This window comes from Belonocnema kinseyi, chromosome 10 (assembly GCF_010883055.1).
Source record: "Belonocnema kinseyi isolate 2016_QV_RU_SX_M_011 chromosome 10, B_treatae_v1, whole genome shotgun sequence".
Classification (NCBI taxonomy): domain Eukaryota; kingdom Metazoa; phylum Arthropoda; class Insecta; order Hymenoptera; family Cynipidae; genus Belonocnema; species Belonocnema kinseyi.
In genome coordinates this window covers 53,420,681-53,427,926 of record NC_046666.1, presented here as the reverse complement: position 1 = coordinate 53,427,926, position 7,246 = coordinate 53,420,681, and positions in this window count along the sequence as shown.

Genomic DNA, 7,246 nt, shown 5'->3' with positions numbered 1-7,246 from the left:
ACGGAGATTTAGTTAATATGACAGATGTTACTTTTTATAAACATATCTTTCGTCAATTATGGTTGGAATTTTCTTTAATATATTATTCTAAGATATAATTTATAAAATCTTTGTCATTAGCGATTACCAATGATTAATTATAGTAAAGTAATTACAAAAAAATATTTCTCATCTTTTATTTTGACAGTTTAATTATAATTAAATGTGTTTATCACATATATAGTTTTTGTAGTAACCCTTCAATAATTAAGAAATAATTATTAGCGAATATCAAAGAAATTAAAATCTATAAATAAATCTTTCGTTCGAAACGTTCAAACATCTACATTTAATTTTACATTTTTTTAATCTTTAGAAGCTTTAGATTGTTTTTAAATCTTTTCAAAAATTCTAAATATCTTTTCAATTAACTCGAAATTTTTCTGAAAACTTGTATTCTATCTTTAAAATCCTGCATATTCTTTTTCAAAATTTTCGCCTTCCCACTTAAATTCGAAATTAATTATTAGAATCTTATAAGAAAATTAAACTATTTTTGGTTGAAAATTCACAAATTGTGGATGAAAACTCTATTAATTAATTTTTTGTTCAGAACTTGCCTTGCTTGCTGAAAATTTTTATTATTTTATTCTAAATGGAATTCATTTATCGAAAATGAAAAAATTTAATTAAAATGTCATACTTCTTGGTTTAAAACTCCTCTACTTTGATGATAATTTATATTTTGATGAATTTAGTTGTTTTATTTATTCTATTTACTTCATCGAAGCTTGAAATCATGGAAAAAATAATTTCAGGAAAAACTCAAAGTTTCGATTTTTTTCCAATATTTTCAAAAAGTTTCTGCTCATATAAAAAGGCATCCTGTCAATTTTATGCGGGCCAAATCATTTTATTTAAATTGATTGTCTTTCTTGGTTAACAGGTTTTTTTTTGTTTTTGCCAAAAAAGCAATTATTTTGTTGAGAATTGATCGTTATAGTTAAAAATTCATCTCTTTCTGTAGAAATTAATCTGTTTTCTTTGAGCTTTCAAGTATTTGGTTAAATATTTGTTTCAGTTGGTTATTTTTGAGTGAACAACTGTTTTTTATTTTTTATTGAAATCTTTTTTGTGATATCAACTGCTACAATTTCGTTAAAAATTGATCTTTTTAGGTGAAAAATGATTTCTTCAATTAAATGTTTAACTATTTTGTTGGGAATCCAACTAACTTGTTGAAAATAAACTTTTCGGATGGAAGTTAATATTTTCGGGTTAAAGATTTAATTGTTTCATACAATTTTTTTTTGGGGCTTGAAGAGTCAAGACTTTTGTTAGACAATTCAATATATTCGTGGAAAATTAAACCATTTTTTTAGAAAATTCGTTTCATGAATTGAAAACTAATTTTCGTGAATGATAAATTCTTGTTTACAAATCGAACTACTTGGTTGAAATTATTTAGAAAAGAAAAAGATAAACTAAAAATTAATCAAATAAAATTTGGACTAACTTCACTTCCTCCGTTCAAACTATTTATTCGAAAATGTATATAATTTTTGTAAAATGCGTCGTTTTTGCTAGAAAATTAATGTTCAAAATTCAACTATTTCATTTGTTTATCCAAGGTTCGTCTTTTCAGGTAGAAAACTAATTTTGTTGGTAGTGAAATCAACTGTTTGGTAAAACAATTCTGTATTTTGTTGAGAATTTATCCCTTTTGGAAGAAAATGGAATTGTTTGTGTGGAAATTAACCTTTTCTATTTGATGATTCTACAATTTTGTTGGAAATACGTACTTTTTAGTTCGATTCAACTGTTTTTCATTTGAATAGTCTAAAGTTATTTTTTGAGGACCCCTAATTAAATTCACAAATAAAATCTAGTCAATATTGTTTCTTATAAATTAGCAAATTATTGCAACTTTTGACCAAGTATATTTGAATGTGCAAACAAAAAAGATGAATTCTCAAAAAAATGTAATTGTGGATATTTCAACCATGACAAGATTTTCATTTAAAATAAAAAATCATTCAAAATTTTTGAATTTCCAATCCAAAAAGCGTTATTTCTACATAATAGTAGAATTTGCAAAAAGAAAGTTGAATTTTCAACTGAGAAGATTCATTTTCTACGAAAAAAACGAATTTTCAACAAATAATATCAATTGTCAAACAAATAGTTGAATTTCAAATCTAAAGAAGATCAATTATTAACCAAAAATAGAATAGTAACATTTTCATTTAAAAAATATATTTTTCATTAAAAATCAATTTTCGACAAAACAGTTCCATTTTCAATCAAACATTTGAATTTTCCATCAAAAAGTTCAATCTGTAGTCTAAAAAAATTGATTTTTAATATAAAACTTCAGAGAAGTTCCGCTTTCAACCAATGAAATTAATGGGGTTTCAACCTAAAAAGTCGAATTATTATAAAAAACGTAATAGTTTGATATTTCAACCCAGAAAAGATTGTCATTTTAAAATAAAAAAACATTGAATTTTTCCAAAAATGATTAATCTTCTTTTAGAAGAGATGAATGTGTAGATGAAAAAGGCGAATCTTCAACACAATGGATTAATTTTCAAACAAATAGTTAAATTTTTAGCCTAAAAAAGATCAATTGTTAATATTAGTTATTAACAGTTGAATTTTAAACTGATTAATTAAATGCTTATTTAAAAATAACGTTATTAAAGTAGTTCAATTTTTAACCAAAGAGATTAATTTCACACTACAATTATGAATTTTCAACTTAGGAATATTAATTTCGAACAAAAAATATGATAGTTAATATGATAAAATATGATATTTCAACCACCAAACAAATTTATCTTAAATTAAAACCAGTTAAATTTAACCATAACAGTTGAATTTTATACCAAATTGTTGAACTACCAAGATAACCAGAGGAATTTTCTACAAAAAAGTGTCATTTTTAACTGACTAACAAATTTGATCAAAGTATTTAAATTTTAAAACTAAAGAGATGCATTTCCCAATAAAATTATGAATCTTCAACAAAATTATTATTTTTTAAGAAACCGTTTCAACTTGCAACCAAAGAACTAAGTTATCTACCTAAGAAGATTAATTTACACAAAAATGTGATAGTTCATATTTGAACCAAAAAATTGTTATTTTCAATTAAAACCAGTTAAATTTAAGAAAAAGAAAAAAGAATCTTTTTAACGAAATAGTTAAATTTTCATAAAAATAATTAAATTCTCAATCAAATGATATTATTTGTAATTAAATTTGAATTTTGACTTGGATTTTTAATTCAGTTCGCATGTAAGTGGAAAATCGAGAAAAAGGGAAAAGAATGAAAATCCTGCGATTAATAGGAATTTTGTAAATTTGTAGACTAAAGATTAATAGTTCAAATAAATATTAAATTTAATTGCTTAAACTTTCTAAATATTAGGTTTCAAAACTGGATATTTTGCTTCGCAAATAAGAGCTAACAAACAGCTGTTTAAAAAAATAGTTTTGAACAAAAGAATTTTCATAATTTATACAGGGTTACTTTGAGCAAAAATGCGAAATTGTTATGGACACATGTATTTGCGGTCACTCAGACCGTACTATGCTTCTGATATGTGTGAAAAATCATTAATACCAAAGGTTGATGAAATTAATTAATTTGTTACTTATTCCGATGACCCTTCATATGCTTAATGATTTAGGTAACAGATACTTATTTACCGATTGCAACTCAAATCATGCAGCATGGCAGAACATTTCTCACCGATTTGTTTCAAATTGAAATATGTTGTTAAGTATGAAAAATAAGCGAACACGTATTTTTTGTCTCTAAGATGAAAGTTTCGAAAGTTATGGCGAATTCAAAAAGAACCTCAAAATCTGACGTCGTCAATTTCCACTTCTAATTTATATAGGAGTAAAAAAATTTAATATATTTTGTTTAATTTATTCGTGTTTTTTTATGTTGAAAGCTTGAAAATAATATCTTTAACTTATTTGACTGATTTTTATATAAATAATACTGATTAGTTTGAATTTAAATTATATTTTCACAGATTTCAAGGTCTTAAAGGATATTAAAATGAATTTGTTTACAAAAGATTCTGACGAATTAGGTTTGATTAATTGTTTTTTTAATTGTTGCATTAATAATTAGTTTGTTGACTTATATTATAGATATAGTTCAGTGTATTAGTTTTAATTGAAAACAAAATTATTTAAACTGAATATCTTTACAGGTATTAACGTGAAATTTATTTAAAATGTGTTTTTAAATAAGTGTTTAACTATAAACTATTTAAAAACAACATTTTTACAAGAGTTATCAAATAAATACAACATTGGTACAATTTCTTTTTTATGCATAATGAATTTAACATACTAAACGAAGAGATTAAAATGTCCTGATTTTTTAAAAATTCATATAATGTTTATTTATAAGTCGGATAAAGTATGCTTCTCGACATTAGAAAAATTATTAGAAAAAGCAAAACTAAAATTTCTTCATTTCAATCACTGAATCAGACACTAATATCGACATAATAGAAGATCAAGATCAAGACACTGGCGTAATTGAAAATGAACTTGATGACGACGAATTTTGTCCAAGTACTCCTGAATGTATCAGCGAAATGAACAATCAAATATCTCATTTAATGAACAACTTTTCTCCCCTTAAAACTGAGGGAAGTATAAATAACGGATACATTAGAAATTACGTCTTCAGAAAAAAGTGAAAAATATATAGCTGCATCATTTTCTGATGGAACAAATGGTAAGTTGAAAAAAAATTACCGTATTTCAGACGAGCAATCTAGTATGTCTGTAAAACCCTGTTGTGATGAGTGGATTGAAAACATTGCAATTGCGCTGAAAAATCCATCATGAATATCAGAGAAAATTAGAACTTTAACTTTGATTCTGAAAAGTTATAATAAATCTAGTGTTTTATCATTTTTTATTAAAGTTACAAAATTTATGATAGATAAAGCTAGAAAAATAATTACAAGAAAATCTGCATATTCTGTACCCGATATCAATTCTAGACATCTTTTAGAGTAGAAACAAAAAGAATTGCTTCAGTCTTTATCTTTATGATGACGGAGACTATTCAGGGCGAAGTCCTAATACCATAAATGTGATAACCGTTCGAGAAAATAATAGGAAAAATAAAAAAGCAAAACATTCTTTTACCCGGAGCATAAAAGAAATCTATCAACTGTTAAAGAAAGAGAATCCTGAAATAACGATAAGTGTTTCTACTTTTTATTCTTTGCGTCCTAAACATGTATTAATTGACCCAATCGATTAAGCTTGTCTATGCATTTAATGTGCAAATTTTGACTCATACCTTGCGGGCTTTCAAAACTTTTTAGATATTAGTAATCCAGAACTGAAAGATATTCATTCTGGTTTTTTTATCTTCCCTAATGTGTAATCCTGCTTTAGAATCATGTCATTTGCAATAATGTACGTTGTGTCCTAGCAACAAAGATATTTCCTTAAAGTTATGGAAGATACCAGATGAAAGTGCTAAAGAAGAAATTACATTTGCTGTATATAATAATGAAGAATTGATTAAACAATTAACAAGTATCAAGAATTGCATATTAGAATCTTCTAAGTGGGCGTTTAAAATAAATTTACATATTTACGTATCTAATACTCACCATCTTGTAATATAAATTGGCTTTGTAAAACGTTAAAATGAAACTCAAATTCCGAAAAGCACAGCTAGTCACTTTAAAAATCGTTTCCAAATACATGAAATGAAAAATTGCAAGCACAATATAAAAAAGCTGTTTTTGGGAACAGGACTTGAGAACATCCGACTTTGTAGTAGAAGTTCGGAAAGATAGGACTGCAATAACTTTAATTTACTTGCCTAAAGAAGAAGTTGAAAACTTCAGGCAAAAGAAGCTCTTAGAACGAAAAAAATAAAGGAACTATCAGGAATTCAAAAAATTCTTGTTTGGAAGACTGCAAAAGAAAACAACAAAGTTGAACTATTTGTATCTCCAACAGCACAAACTTCACTAGTGAAAGTTAATGAAACAAAAAAATAAAGAAGGCGAAACATGCTAAATCTATTCCGAAAACTTCTACAAAATCTACTAAAAGTTAAAAATAGACTTTAAAATCTGTGAAAATAAAATTGAAATTATTCAGTATTACTTATGTAGAAACGTTATATATAAGTTAAAAATATTATCTTAAAGCTTTCCCCACAAAAAACACGAATAAATACAAAAAATATATTAATTTTTTATCTTCTATATAAATTAGAAGTAGAAATTGCCGTATAGCATAACTTCTTGATCTTGTGATCAGCTATCTCTGAAAACATTTTCAGCAAACAAAAAAAACGATGGCCTTTTGGAGAAATTTGAAAGATGGTGTGAGACGACGTCAGATTTTCAGGTTATTTTTTAAATCGCCATAACTCCCGTAACTTCCATCTTAAAGGAAAAAAACGCGTTCGCTTATTTTTCATAGGGTGAGTGATCCAGTGGCTGAACAGTCACCAGTGAATGAACACTAATGCGAAAAATATATAAATATAACCTTTCAAAGTTAAAGTCTTTATGAATTTCTATGTATTTAAAATCTTGAAAAGATTTTAAAGAGTTTAATATACAATTCATTGCAATAAATTCTTGTAAATACTTTTTAAAATTTCTTGAATGTGAACTATCATCGATTATGGTGAGTGATGGTGAGAAAGTCGTCGACCATTATAAGGTACGTGCCTAAGCAACTCCTTGTTTACAATGCTTTTATAAAAAAAATCCTTGATCTTTTCTGCATCAAAGTTGTGCTGTTATAGTTGTAAGATATTATTATTCAATTTCCCACAAGGTTTTTTCACAAAAAGTACGTTTTTTATTAATAAATGAGTGTTCACGTACTGGACCTTTAAATTACCCGCGTTCCAGTGAACAAACGCTGTGTTCATTTATTGGAGCAAAACTGTCACCCCGCAGGTCCAGTGAATGAACAGCAGGTGACGGAGACCTGGATGTTGTTTGGTTACATGTAAATAAGTTTGTTTCAATTAATGTTACTATGAATATCGAAGCTATAAAAATAAATATAAACTATGAATAGTTATAGTTTACATGTATATTTTTGTGGTTAGAATATCAAAAAAGTACGCACGAACTAAATTAAAGATAAGGCAACTTTGAGGTTAGAAATTTACTGCTTTTTTGCATTTCGAAAACGTTGTTTAACTATAAAAACATTAATGCGTGCTAGGTACTACTGCGTACTA